The sequence below is a fragment of the Mus caroli genome, unplaced genomic scaffold (genome assembly GCF_978045245.1).
Source record: "Mus caroli unplaced genomic scaffold, Mus_caroli_1 scaffold_17, whole genome shotgun sequence".
In the NCBI taxonomy this organism is placed as follows: domain Eukaryota; kingdom Metazoa; phylum Chordata; class Mammalia; order Rodentia; family Muridae; genus Mus; species Mus caroli.
The window spans coordinates 7767501-7781701 of record NW_028227272.1 but is presented as its reverse complement, the minus strand read 5'-3'; the positions used below and the strand labels follow the sequence as shown (position 1 = coordinate 7781701).

At 47.6% G+C, this 14201-nt stretch overlaps 2 pseudogenes; one reads left to right on the top strand and one right to left on the bottom strand.

Annotated features, from left to right (window-relative positions):
* Positions 1-2899: 2899 nt before the first annotated feature.
* On the bottom strand, positions 2900-8332 carry LOC110311993 (zinc finger CCCH domain-containing protein 15-like; annotated as a pseudogene).
* On the top strand, positions 8331-13792 carry LOC110311992 (mRNA turnover protein 4 homolog pseudogene; annotated as a pseudogene).
* Positions 13793-14201: the final 409 nt, after the last annotated feature.

Sequence of the window (14201 nt, the reverse complement as noted above, 5' to 3'; positions counted from 1 at the left end):
TTCCAGCTCATCCAGCTGTTGCTTTTTCCAGCTGGAGCTCGGAGATGACGCACACAAAATGTGGACGATTAGCTCTTGTAGACCCCAGCACTCCCACCCTGCCTAGGAGGCTGAGCGGCCTGGCAGAAAGAGCCAAGATGCCCCAAAGGCACAGATACCGGGGCCAAAGATGTGAGCTCCAGCAGTTAGTGTTTTATCCAGCCTCAGTATTCCTATCTGGGAAGTGGTACCTATTCCTCTTTGGCTGTTTCCAGAAACTAAATGACAATCCTTACTAATGAAGACGGTCTATAGTTTATATTTTAATTTATTTATCCAGGCGAGTGGAATAGGGGCTTGTGAGCCACAGTGTGTAAATGTGGAGGTCAGAGGACAACTGTCAGGAGATGGTTCCTTCTTCCACCATGTGTATCCCTGGGATCCAACAGGTTGTCAGGCTTGGTAGCCACCTCCAAGCCATTCTAATGGCTCCTTGAAGAGTGGTCTTGAAGAACAGAGCCTGCACATGTGACTGGCAGGGAGAGCCATACACCAAGCTGGTTCTCACTGGTGCTGGCCTCTGCACCCCTGGTGAAGACACAGCTGAACCAGGGTGGGGTACCATCCATGGCTCTAAGCCCACTCTCACTGGCTGCCTGTGAGTCTTGGGGTTGCCTGGATTTTTCATTTCTCTCTTGCTGTTGAAGGTCCTGCATTAATGAAAAAGTAGCTTAGAAGACTGCAGAGGCATACTGCCCGGATTTAAATCCCAGCTCAACCGCCCACCAGCTGCAAGACTCTGGGAAAGTTTCTTAGTTCCCACCCAGTGACTCAGGGTTTTTCTCCATAAAACTAGCCTAGACATATGCCCTTTTTATACACTTGCCGTGGAGACCAAATGGACTGCAGTACTTTTCCTAGTCTGAGCTAACCCTTTCCAGTGCTCAGAACTGTGCTCAGTAGAAGCAGTCAGGAGCCCTCTGCTCTGGGATCTCACCTCTCCTAAGACACAACCTATTGTTTGTTAGTGATGACGACACACAACAGACGAATCGTATACATCTTCCACACAGAACCAGTCATTTCCCCAAGGAGTGGAGCTCCTTTTAGTGACAAGAGTGAGTTGGGGACCATAACATCAGCACCAGGGTGCTCTATGATGCTGGGTTGTGACTGCAAGTAGATTTGAAACTGGAAAGACTCATCTTTGTTTGTTTAATTGTAGGTACCATTTAATCAGCTTGATGACCTAACATTCAGGAATTGAAATATCACCTCTTAGTCTTTTTTGAAAATGAAAAATAACAATGACACTGTCAGTACTCCATTGAAGTGGAAAGTTATGGGTTCTTTGGAGAGTCAGTTGTGTTGATGGTGCATGGCTGGGGCAAACACGTAAGGAGTGTTTTCCTGAAGCAGACACAGGTGGAAGACTAAGGCAGACTTGAGAAGGAATGTTTCACTGAAGCAGACACAGGAGAGAGGATGTCCTGCTAAAGCAAGCACATGAAAGGACACATGATGAGGGAGTCTTCGCTAACAGTGCATGTATTGGTTCACCTTACGTTGTGTAATTGAGCTTCATTTGTCAGGACTCCATAGAGAGAAATGCACCAAAAAACTTCTGGTGGTGTGCTGCAGCTCTTCCTCAGACTCAGGCTGATTGGCAGAATGGGACAATGAGGCAAGACAGAAGCAGGACCTGTAGAGGACAAGTAATGTTTGGAGGGAGTATAAATAGGACTCAGTGGACAGTGATGGAGGCTGAGCTAGGCTTGCTTATAGAGGTAGCAGAGCAATGCCTGTGGGTCTCATGTCTTCTCTGATCTTTGCTTCCCCTTGAGAGGCACAGAGGAACTTCTGGTGTCCCTCCCGGCCTTTCCTGCCTACTTGTGCCGAGGCTGAGGCCTGGCTGTCTCTGCTAGGTCATGCCTCAGCTACTGATTCGTGCTGGCTATCCTGACTCTACTGAACTGGACTGATGGTGTAGCCATGAGGTGTTTGTGAGTGGATCGAGCTGCTGCTGACCTGCGAACTGAACTGCTGATTTCCAGACAACACAGATGGGAGTTGCGCCAAAGAACCTTTCTAAACAGGTACACACACACACACACACACACACACCCCATCCTTTTCTACTACCTCTGGTAGGTGGTGTGCTAAAAGGGAGTTTAAAGCATTTAAGAGCCATCATTGAAAATAAGGTTTGAAAAACTTAAAGTTATACTCCATAGTTATATCACATGTAATAAGAAACGAGGTCTTTGCTTTCTGAGACGCCTACTACCAATATAATCAATATTTAAATAAAACACCAAGCTAGGACTGTTAAGAAACTTTTCATTGAAAATCTTTAAAGAAAAAAAAATGGCCCATAGTTGGATTTGGATGTGTGATGGTTTTATTTACAACTTTATTGGCAAAAAAAAGGGGGAGAACTTTAAACAGCCTTGGTACAGGGCACTGTAGCTGACCCTGACAGATTGGATAAATCTCATTCGCAGGGTTAATTTCATTGTCCACAGATGTACATTACTAAACCTGCATATGCCGTTTCCTTTATCGAGTGCACTGCTCACCCTTCAGTCAGCCCTCAAAACATAAATACAAAGGAAAGGGAACCACTCTTTGCAAACGGCATCAAATGGAAAGTATTTTAAGTCAGGACCTCTGGAAGAGCAGTCAGTGCTCCATCCCTCCAGTCCCGGACACTCTTTATTTATCAACTACTCTAATTTACTATGAGATGTAGTCAGAGTCCGAGCAGAGACGCCCTTTTTTTGGAGGACAGAATCCCCAGAACCATCTGGGCAAATAGGCATTCTGTTGATTGCAGGTGGCGAAACAATTAACACAGTCAACTTGAATTCATGTTGCTCACATTGAATTGATCTCATTTTCTTCCTCCACTTGTTTGATGTCATTCTTGTAAATCAAGTGTGTTTAATTCTTCTTCTGGCTCATCCGGATCTCCCCCAAGTGAACAGATTTTCATCAACAAGATCAACATTGAGCCTTTTTGTTCATTTTCTTCTTTTCTCTTTCTTTCTTTCTTTCTTTCTTTCTTTCTTTCTTTCTTTCTTTCTTTCTTTCTTCCTTCCTTCCTTCCTTCCTTCCTTCCTTCCTTCCTTCCTTCCTTCCTTCCTTCCTTTCTTTCTTTCTTTCTTTCTTTCTTTCTTTCTTTCTTTTTTTGTTTTTTGAGACAGGGTTTCTCTGTGTAGCCTTGACTGTCCTGGAACTCACTCTGTAGACCAGGCTGGCCTCGAACTCAGAAGTCCGCCTGCCTCTGCCTCCCAAGTGTTGGGATTAAAGACGTGCGCCACCACTGCCCGACAGTTCATTTTCTTGTCCCTCTGCTCTGCTGTCTTTGTCCCAATCACTCCCTTCACCATCTTCAGCCCGAGTTCCAGAAACTTCTCTTAACTTGTTTTTGTCTTTATCTGAAATATGTGTGCTGAATCTTTCAGGACTGGCTACAGTGAAACCTGTCCTACATCCTTTGGAACATGCAGGCATAAGTCTGCGTCACTGCACGCACAGAACCATCCACCTCGATACTGTCTGGCCCCTGAGTGTAACGGGTATCATCTGATTCCTCATCAAGGTCACCAGTCAGCTCAGGAGACCACTGATCACTAGAGTTTTCCTGGCTTTGAAGTCAGCTTTCTGTCTTTCCATATCTTGTTCAAGCTTATCAATCTTTCCTTGTCTTTTTTTTTTCTCTCTCTCTCTCATGAGAGAAAATATTCTAAAGTGATTTTTGGTAACAGTTTGGACCTAAGGCTCTCTGTCAATTATATCTTCTGGTGAAATCTCATCTTATTATTTCTCTTTTCTTTTTCTGTCTTTCTCAGCATGAATCCAGGAGAAAGCATGCATGCCAGCAGTTGTCCCTACCTCTAGCATGCACCCAAACTAGCTACACTGTTCCTTTCAAGAGCTTCAAGGGAATGTCTGCACACTACTTGAGGTTTTGGTTTTTCTTTTCTGCCACACTGTGACTCTTCATTACCAGCTGTCCGTCATGAGTTCTGGTGGTGGTTGAATTCTTCATCTCTTGCAGCCACATAGACACTTTCTTTTTTCACATTTTCTCTCCAAAGTGAGGCCATGAGAGAACGAACATCATTTGTCCCTGCTAGTGCACGCCCTTGTTTGAGGACGCACAGCCCACAGCTGTGGGACGCACACCTTTACTTACTTGTGCAGCAACCATGGGCTGAAGCACTTCACTCGAGTCTTGTCCCTTTCTTCTTGTCGCCATTCTTCAAATTCTTTTCAGCTCCATTTTGTGCTACTTAGTGTGGATTCTGCTCACCCTGTCTCATATAATGTGACCGCCTTCACACCCTCCTGTTGCTTCTCTCTCTCTCTCTCTTTATTGATTTTTTGAGAATTCCACAGCATGCACCCCAATCCCACCCACCATCCCATCTCCTCATATCCGCCCTCCATCCTTGCAACCTTTTCTCCAAAAGAAAATAATCTCTTGTCATGGGCGCTGTACTGTGCCGCGCAGTGTTCTCTTTTGTCCACACACTTTACTTGTGATCGTTCATTGCAATGAGTCATTGGTCTGTTTTCCAGGCCTGTGGCTTCCGCTATACTATCTGGACTGGATCCTCATGGGGACTCCTTCCGGATATCCTGCTGTTGCCCTGTGTCCTGGAGGTCCTGCAGCTTTGGATCTGCAGGACCTGCCCTTTCACACAATCCAGCAGTTCATAGATGAGGTGGATGTTGGGTGGGCCAGCCCAGGGCCCTGCGTGTGGGCCTGATTGATAGCTGAAGCCTGCCAGCTCTCCTGCACCCGCTTCTCCAGGGCAAGTTCTCCAGCACAGTCCCAGGCTAGCTCACCCAGTGCCTCAGTCAGCAAGGGGCAGGCAGCAAGGGGCAGGCTAGCTCACCCAGTACCTCAGTCAGCACAGTCCCAGGCTAACTCACCCAGTGCCTCGGTCAGCAAGGGCAGGCTTCCTGCTCTCGGAATCTCGGCACTTTGTTCTCACTGATCCTCTCCTGTTCCACCTTCTTGCTGCCCCAACTTGAGCCTGGAAAAACTTACGCTTTTTTTTTTTTTTTCATTTGTTTTTTTGAGACAGGGTTTTTCTATATATTCCTTGCTGTCCTGGAACTCACTCTGTAGACCAGGATCACCTCAAACTCAGCAATCTGCCTGCCTCTGCTGCCCAAGTACTGGGGTTAAAGGCGTGTGCTATCACTGCCTGGTAAGAAATTTACTCTTTAATTTTTTTTTGAGGTAGGATCTTGCTATGTGGCCACAGCTGTGTTGAGATTATTGGTTTTCAGTCTCTTTATCCTGTGTTAAAAAACTACTATTTTGAGCCAGGCGTGGTGGCGCATGCCTTTAATCCCAGCACTCAGGAGGCAGAGGCAGGCGAATTTCTGAGTTCGAGGCCAGCCTGGTCTACAGAGTGAGTTCCAGGACAGCCAGGGCTATACAGAAAAACCCTGTCTCGAAAAGCCAAAAAAAAAACAAACAAACAAAAAAAAAAAAAACCTACTATTTTAAGCTACTCTTTTTGTTTTGTTTCATTTTGTTTGTTTTTGGCCTTTCAATACAGGATTTCCTCTGTGTAGCCCTGGCTGTCCTGGAACTAGAAAAGGACCCACCATTTCCATGAGGGCATAACCAGGAAGTTTCCAGCACTTATGCTCATATCCCATTGGCCAGAATTCAACCATCTGGTCCCCACCTGGATGCACACAGTGTTCCTTCTGGGCAGCATGTTCAGCCAGGGTTCAGAGAGTCTATTGCTTTGGAAGAAGGAGAGCGTGGATCCTGAGGGCAGCCAGCACTGGCTGCCAGTGTGAGCATCGGAAGAGTGGGGGCAAGAAACAGGAGTCGTAAGACGCTTTTCTCCATCCCAGCTTGCACATACTGCGTGAAAGTGCTTCTCTCAGAGGCAGGAGCACAGGGCTGGTTCTTTCTAACCTGCATTAGCTACAGAGCTGGCCTTTGTATGTGGTGGAGAGAGTAGCAGGGATCAAGGCCCTAAGAACTAAGGCCAAGACATAACCCAGTTATAGCCAACAGGAAGATATGTTGACCCCAAACTGATCTTGGAGAAGTGACAAGAGTCTGGTCCTGTGCTTCCTGTAACAGGTCTGCCTAAACATCTCCAGGAAGAAAGCAAGAACCCATGGTCTCCCTTTGCTGAGCCTCGTCTGGGATGAGAGTACCTGGGAAGGTAGCCTGAGTTTGCCTGGGACCTGAGAGACATTGGCTTGGCTTCAGATTCCAGCTGTGCCCTATGACCCTGGGCAAGCTGCTTGACATCGCTGACCTTAGGCTTCCTATGTGGCATGGCTTTATGGTGAACATGTCACTGTAGAATAGCCCACGTAGGAGTCTGGCCAAGGGCCTTCCATTCAGTAGGTACACAGGAGGAAGCTGGTAGTAGAACAGTGGTTCTCAACCTGTAGGTCAAGACCCCTTTGGGAGTTAAATGGCTCTTTCCTAGTGGTCACCTTAAGACCATTGGAAAACACAGATATTTGCATGTGATGCTGCATAACAGTAGCAAAATTACAATTATGAAGTAGCAACAAAAATAAATCTATTGTTGGGGGGTCACCACAACATGAGGAGTTGTATTAAAGGGTCACAGCAATTAGGAAGTTTGAGAGCTACTGCTTAAGGAAGTCTGCCCTCCTGTCCCATGGCAGCATGAGGGCTTGGAGACAGACAGCCATGCCAACCATTCCCAGTGCAGGGGATGTTTGAAGGCAAGCCGGCTGGTGAGGCATCAGTTACACCAATGGTCTCAAGTCTTTGTCTCTACGTGGCGATGAGAGAGATGCTCCAAATGAAGACCTCTCCCAGACAGACAGGCAGGCAGACAGACCACTGTCCCTTCTTTGATCTAGATCTAGGAGTTCCCATAAAATCTATTAGCATCTAGATCCATGGAGGAACCCAGACTACTGGGGTCCAAATCCTCCTTCTATCCTTTTCTCTTGAACCCTCAGTCTGTCCCTCTGTTTGTTGGGGGGTGGGGGTCACAAGATCACCTGTCACTTGAGCATGCAATGAGCTCAGAGGGCTGGATGTGTGACAAACGTGTTGATATGGTAGCTGACATCCTGGCACTTGAGACAAAACCAAACCAACCAATCTTTGAGGACTACTCACAAGCCTGTCCTAACACCCTTCATGTCACTGGCCTGTCCAGCTGGCCACAGACAGCAGCCCCCTCAGACAGAGAGGCCAGACAGACCCATCTCTCACTCTTTGCTGTGAGTTCAGTGCTAGCAGAGGCTGGGATGATAGTTCAGTCAATAAAGGCCTCACAAGCATGAGCTTGCTGGTGTATTCTATTTAGTTTTGAGGACTAATAGTATTTTACTACTAATCAAAGCAGCCATTGAAAGTGCTGATAGGTGGTGAGTTCCAGCTTAGCCAGGGATGCACAGAGAGACCCGATCTTAAAAATCAAACCAAAAGGAGGAATGTATATGTAGATGCAGAACTGGTCTCTGAGGCAGTGGTCACCTCTGCAGGTGGACATATCTTCATGCCTCTGGGTAACTGTTCTCTCTCTCTCTCTCTCTCTGTCTCTCTGTCTGTCTCTGTCTCTCTCTCTGTCTTTCTCTCTCTCTGTCTGTCTCTGTCTCTCTCTGTGTGTGTGTGTCTCTCTCTCTGTGTCTCTGTCTGTCTCTGTCTCTCTCTCTCTGTGTGTGTCTCTCTGTGTCTCTGTCTGTCTCTGTCTCTCTCTCTGTCTCTGTCTCTGTCTCTCTCTGTGTGTGTGTCTCTCTCTCTGTGTCTCTGTCTGTCTCTGTCTCTCTCTCTGTCTCTCTCTCTCTCTCTCTCTCTCTCTCTGTGTATGTGTGTGGGGTTTGGTTTGCTTTTTCGAGACAGGGTTTCTCTGTATAGCCCTGGCTGTCCTGGAACTCACTTTGTAGACCAGGCTGGCTTCAAACTCAGAAATCCTCCTGCCTCTGCCTCCCAAGTGCTGGGATTAAAGGCGTGTGCCACCACCACCTGACCTCTCTGTTGTTTTGTTTATAAGACAGGGTTTAACTGTGTAGCCCTGGCTGTCCCAAAACTTACTCTGTACATCAGGCTGGCCTCAAACTCAGAGATCCATCTGCCTCTGCCTCACAAGTGCTGACTGAGTGCAGTCTTATTTGCATCCAGTTTCTGAACAATTTACTGTGTTGTTAGCTTGGAGGTGGAGGGCTAAGGTAACTCAGAAGCCTGCACCAGAAGGACATGGGGTGGAGTGGAGTTTGCCGGTTTCCAAAGCTTTCATCATCGTCTTCCTGAGGGAACACCTCCGGCTCACACACACAGCTCAACCTGGCAGCATGCTGGCTGTTCTCACGTACCCATGGCCACACTCCCTTTCTACACCACACCCTTGCTGCAGCTAACGTGCTGCTACCGTGCTTTCTTGCCCCTCATCCACTGTCTTAGTCAGGGTTTCTATTCCTGCACAAACATCATGACCAAGAAGCAGTTGGGGAGGAAAGGGTTTATTCAGCTTACATTTCCACACTGCTGTTCATCACTGAAGGAAGTCAGGACTGGAACTCAAGCAGGTCAGGAAGCAGGAGCTGATGCATGGAGGGATGTTCTTTACTGGCTTGCTTCCCCTGGCTTGCTCAGCCTGCTCTCTTATAGAACCAAGACTACCAGCCCAGAGATGGTGCCACCCACAAGGGGCCTTTCCCCCTTGATCACTAATTGAGGAAATGCCTTACAGTTGGATCTCATGGAGGCATTTCCTCAACTGAAGCTCCTTTCTCTGTGATAACTCCAGCTGTGTCAAGTTGACACAAAACTAGCCAGTATATCCACCAAACAACATCTTACCCACCTCCAAGCCCAGTCTCTGAGGGTCCCGGTCTAGCAGGCTTATTTCCTGCCTCCTTCAGAGCATTGGCTGGAAAGCAAATAGGCTCCAGTGGGTTAATCTGGTTTGAGTTCAACCTGGTACTTCTCAGACTTGAGACAGACAAGTCAAGTCTGTGAAGTAAGTGAGCCAATCTCATGGAAAGCTGTCTTTGCTTACTTTTTATGATTAAATTTGCCAGGTAGTGGTGGTGCTCATTTTTAATCCCAGCACTACAGAGACAGAGGCAGGCAGATCTCTGAGTTCGAGGTCAGCCTGATCTACAGAGTGAGTTCAAGACAGGCAGGGCTACACGGAGAAACCCTGTCTCAACGAAACAAAACACTTAAATGATCTGAGATGGGGAAAGTGTTAGGCAGGGCCTCAGAAGTCAGCTGGTGCTGGGGAGGAGTCTCAGTTGAGGACGTGCTTGACAAGCATGCACAAAGCCCTGAACTTGGTCCCCAGCACTCCACAGCTTACTGTAACCTTACAATCGGGAGGAAGAGGCAGGAGATTCGAGGTTGCCCTGTGAGTCTAATGCCAGCCTGGCCTGAGACTGTGGCTCAAAAGAAAAAAGACAGCAGCTGTTTCTAGCTTTGAGAATAAATAAGGGCCCCTTGGGGTTCTGGACCTCATGCCTGCAGCTGGGACACAATCTGCAGGTCCCTGGGGCTGTAGTGATGGATAGGGCTCAGCTGGCAGAGGGAGGCTGTTGGGGGATATCTGGCTATAGATGGTATGGGACACCTGTGCATAGGGATGAGAAGGTCAATGCCTGGAAGAGGGGCAGTGCCAGGCACAATGAGTACTGAGGGTCCCATACCAAGGCCTCCCAGCATGTGCCCATCTTGGGCACAGCGTGTTCTAGAGCCTCCTTTCCCTGCATCCTATCCATCACACAGATATTCCTTCAACATCCAGTGAACATAGACCTAAGAGATTGGAGTGCAGGATATGTGACCGTGATCAAGTCACTTTGCCTGTGTGGGCCTCAGTTTCTTCAGGGGGCATGTGGCAGTTAACTTGAGTGTCTCCCCCCTGGGCTAGGAATACCCCATAGCTGGCAAAACACAGTCTCTGCTGCATGTTTGAGGGCTTCTGGAGAATGAGGTAAAAACTTGAATTAGTGCTCCAAGTACAGAGATCCACCTTCACCGTTGGCGAGATCTGCTCTTGCCTCCAAAGCTGAACACCTCTCTTATTCTCTCTTTGGACATAAGAGCTCTGGACTCTTAGGCCTATGGACTCCAGTACTTAAATAACAGCCCCAGCCCCAGCTCCAGCCCCAGCAAGATTTCTCAGCAGGGAGAGGTGCTTGCCACCAAGGCTGACAACCTGAGTTTGATCTCTGGAAAACATGGTGGAATGAGAGATTGACTCCTGCTTGCAAGTTGTTCTCTGACCTCAGTGTGTGCCATTACACACACACACACACACACACACACACACACAAGCCCCCCTCACACCAACACTCACTCTAAATGTAATAATAAGCTGGGCGTGGTAGCACGTGCCTTTAATCCCAGCACAGAAGGCAGAGGCAAATTGATTCTATGAGTTTGAGGCCAGCCTAGTCTACATAGGGAGTTCCAGAACAGCCAAGGCTACATAATAGAGAGATCCTGTCTATAATAATAATAATAATAATAATAATACTCTCCCACAGGAGCTTCACGTGCCTGAGTCTGAGCCCTTTGGGCTTCTGTGGCTCGCAGATCTCAGGACTTCCTGGCCTCTGTGGCTGTATGTCCATAATAAACCATATCAGACTTACTTACATGGAGAATCCTTGCTAACAAAGGGCTAGTGTGTGCCTCAATCCACAAGGTGTTTAAATTAAGGACCTGACACAGACTGAACCTATAATTTTGTAACTATCAAGAAGGCCTGAGCTTGGCAGGGTTGTGAGAGCCGTGGGGAGAGCACAGTCCCCTGTGCTGGCTCAATTTCCATCTCCTTCCCTCTTGTTCTGAGCAGCAGTGGTCATCAAGGACCTGGCGCATAGATGTGCCCAGGGTTTATGGGGAGAGATGTAAGAGAGGGGGAGTGACGGATGTGTAGGAGGCTACATGGCACTCTCCCAGGTCTGGAATGTAGCTCAAAGATAGAGAGCACTTGTCTAGAATGCATAAGGCCAAGATTTCATCCCAGCACCATAAAATATGAATAAAGACCTAGTTATGAGCACTTGTTCCTCTTCCAGAAAAACATGGTTCAGGTCCCAGACCCTGCCTGCCAACTAACAATTGGAATTCCAGTTCCAAAGGCTCTGGCACCCTCTTCTGACCTCAGGCACTGCAAGTATGTGGTGCACAGACACACATATAGCCCAAAACACCCACACACATCAAATAAAAATTGTGGTGATGTTAAACAGGGTGGATGCAGTGGTGTGTGCCTTCAATCCCAGCACTCAGGAGGCAAAGGCAGGACGGTCTCTGTGAGTTTGAGGCTAGCCTGATCTACATAGTGAGTTCCAGGACAACCAGAGCTACATTTTGAAACTCTGTCTCAAAATAAAGCAAAACAAACAAAACAACAACAAAAATTGTAGTGATACAATATTATTTAATGTCTCTTACATTCTAAGTCATGGGAACTTTCCTAGACCTCAAAGCCAGAGTTTTCAATACACCTTGAGACCACTTAAGACAGCTGTCCTACTGCATACTCAGCCTGTTTGCTTAACCTGCCTTCAAGAGAACAATGTAACAGCAAACATCACTTGCCTTGGATTTCCCATTTAACTGACTGCTCTTTCAAAGGTCCTGAGTTCAATTCCCAGCAACCACATGGTGGCTCACAAACATATGTAATGGGATCTGATGCCCTCTTCTGGTGTGTCTGAAGACAGCGACAGTGTACTCACATGCATAAAATAAATCTTAAAAAAAAATCTGTTCTTCCTGAACTCAGAGTAATGTATGCATGTTCTAATAATCATTTGCCAAAAGGAGCAAAAAGAGGTCAAAAGTGACGTTATAAAATGAACATCTATCGTAAATGCTGAACACACACATACAGCTAGCGCCTGACAAACAGGCGCTTGTAACACTGTTCGCTATCTGGGGCAGATGCAGTCAGTGACTTGATCCCTTGTAAAATTCTGCTTGAGGTTTCTGTAAAGTCTCCCTCATGCCTTCCCCATGTGATGCTTTCTGTGTTGTGCAATAAGAACAGAGCAAAGCCCTTTGTTAGGGACAGACGCACAGGGACACGGTCACACGGCAACCTTCAGGCAGGCACAGATTCGACTCATACAACAGACAGACAAGAGGACAGAAGACACAGGAAGACTGAAATGGAAAGTTCTAATCTAAGCTCACTCTTGGTTCAGTGACCCCAAGGCGAGGGCTTTGGTTTCTTTCCTTAATTTGATACTAATACATTCTTGGTGACTCAGAATTAATCACTAATGTTTTTAATCCACACAAAAACATAAGCAAATAGTGTTACATTTTTAAACCAAAAGAAAGAAAGAAAGAAAGAAGAGAACCCACATAAAATCAGACATGAATAATGGCCCCTGAGAACTTTCAAGTCCTCCATCTAGTGCTCAGGGTGCGTCAAAAAGGACTTCAGGTGTTGTTAAGGAGCCAGGGAATGTACCACAGTCACAGAGATACTCCCATAAGGCAAGAATTGGGAAGGCGCCAATAGCAGGAGTTACAGAAGAGACCTAATGAAGGAGCCATGAGCCAAGGGAGGCTGAAGCCTCAGGAAGCCAGAAGAGCCTCCCAAAGGCTTTGAGCCACAAGCAAATTGCTGTGGATTTCTGCCTCTCAAGGACTACAAATGATGCAAACCCCAGAGTGTGTGGTCAATTGTTAGTGCAGCTTCAGGAAGTTAACACAGTGGGAGAGTGGCTGCCTGCGATTTCTTTCCATCCCTGAGTGTGTAGGCTTAAGCGGTAGGGAAGTTGGTTAAGTGAGGCGGTATTGTAACTAGGTGTGGGGCTGAGCGTGAGTGTGTGAGAGTGTGTGTAGCATAATGTGCCCAAGGATGGACAGTTGGGTAGACTGTCCCCCCCACAGTGCTCTAGAACTATGAGGACACTGACTGAAGGGCTCAAGAGGTCCAGTTGCGGTACATGCCTTTAGCACAGTGCCCAAATTCAAGCGAAACAAGAAAGTTTCCTTAACAGAAAACTGCCAAGGCTTGTAACTGAAGCAGAACCTGGTAGAACTTTGGAAATGTGTGGGTGCCTACAAGCACCTCTTTCTTCATCTTCTCTGTGGCTAACATGAGGAAGAACAAGCTGAGGGACATGGGAATGCCTGGAAGCACAGCAAACACAGGGTGATGATGGTGGCCTTGGGCTGAAGCCATCTGACAACCTACATCAGGTCAGCAGGGAGTTGAGAGGTGAAGCTGGGCTCCTTTTTACCACCCACAGGAAGAAGGCGGTGAATGAGTGGTTCACAGAGAGCTGGGAACAAGGCAACTTTAACTGCAAGCCTGGATCCAGGGCCCCTGAAGCAGCTCCCTCATTCCACGGAGCCACAGCTGAGGGCTGCCCACTGCCCTCAAGAAAGGTGTGGCGACCCTGCTGTCTATTAAGTACGCAAAGAGGATGATGTGCTGACCACAGAGCAAGCCCATGTCCTGAAGCTGTTTGGGGATGAGATGGCTGAATTCAAAGTGACCATCAAATTCACGTGGGATGCCAGGTCGGGAAGATTCCAGCGGAGAACCGGGAGGATGACCTGCCCAAGGTCGCACGGATGACAGCTGACTCTGAGAGCCAGAACTAAGGCCTTTCAGCAAGTTCTCCACTGGGCTCCAGTACTGCTGTCACCTCTCTGGAGGGAGCAGCTTTTTATTTTGCTATGGATAACAACAAGGGAGGGTGCTAGGTAATGGTTTTGTTTCTTTTTAGTATAAAAGTTTGTTCACAAGGTGTTCCCTGTAGACAGCAGGGGGAAGAAGAGTTCTGGGTGCAGGTCTAGCTCTGGTTCTCAGTCACCCATGTGACCTCAGGCAGCCGCTGTCTGTCTTTGAGTCTTCGTTTATTCTTCTGTCAACCACAAAAGTTGGACCTAGAACCTCCATCCCTGCCGTAGGGTAGCAGGCGTGAGTGCTCGGTGTCTGGGTGAGGCTGTGCCCCTCAAGGAGCTGGGCACTTCCAGGGTGGCTGAGCGCCCTCTAGAGGAAGATTCTGGAGTGGCCGAGAATCTCTTCCTCATGGGAAGGATGAGGGATGTTCCCCTGGAAGAGATCGTATGAGTCTCAGGAAATACTGAAGGAGGGTCCCTCCAACACAGTGCAGGCCCAGAACCCCTGGATAAGACCTTACTTGGAAATTGGGCCTTGCCAACGGGATCAAATAGAAATGGAAGATCCTGGATCAAGCTTCCCACCAGT